Source organism: Triticum aestivum, chromosome 5B (assembly GCF_018294505.1).
Source record: "Triticum aestivum cultivar Chinese Spring chromosome 5B, IWGSC CS RefSeq v2.1, whole genome shotgun sequence".
Lineage (NCBI taxonomy): Eukaryota > Viridiplantae > Streptophyta > Magnoliopsida > Poales > Poaceae > Triticum > Triticum aestivum.
In genome coordinates, this window is record NC_057807.1 from 626,481,641 (window position 1) to 626,482,374 (window position 734).

Below are 734 nucleotides of genomic sequence, written 5' to 3' on the forward strand. Positions count from 1 at the left end.
TGTATCTTCAGGAGTCGACTCTCTCAAATACCCGGGGCCAAACACAGCAATCACAGCCTTGCAGAACTTATACAGGGAGTCTAGGCATTTAGACTCGCTCATACGGACATACTCGTCAATGAGATCACCGGGTACTCCGTATGCAAGCATTCGGATGGCGGTAGTGCATTTTTTATAAGAGGAGAAACCAATCTTGCCAACGGCATCCTCTTTGCACTCGAAATAGTCATCATAGCCGAGCACCCCCTCTCTAATACGATTGAAAAGATGCCTACTCATACTGAAACGTTGGCAGAATTTCTGATGTTTGAACAATGGGTTTGTTGTGTCAAAGTAGTCCTTCCAAAGAAAGAAATGCCCGCTCTCTCGGTTGCGACTCAACGCCGGAAGATGCCACGTAATGGAGCCACGGAACAACGGGCGCTAGCTATTGACGTGGTGATGGCCCAACACGGCAGCCAAGATCTCCTCCTCGTCATCGGACGAGAAATCATCGGAGTCGCAAAGAAAATTGTGAAAAAAGAACTCGTCGGTGTAGTCCATTTTGTACCTTGGCAAACTGTCGAACAGTTTGCGGTCATCAACGAAGGAGACGGACGGCGAAGGGAGTCACGCCGCCCTCGGACCAGCAAGCTGCCCTGGGGGCGTCCGACGAGCGTGCTGGTGAGGATCTGGACGGGGCGACAAGGTGGCTTCTTGGTCGCTGTCACGGCTGTGTCGGGGGAGCGGGGGGG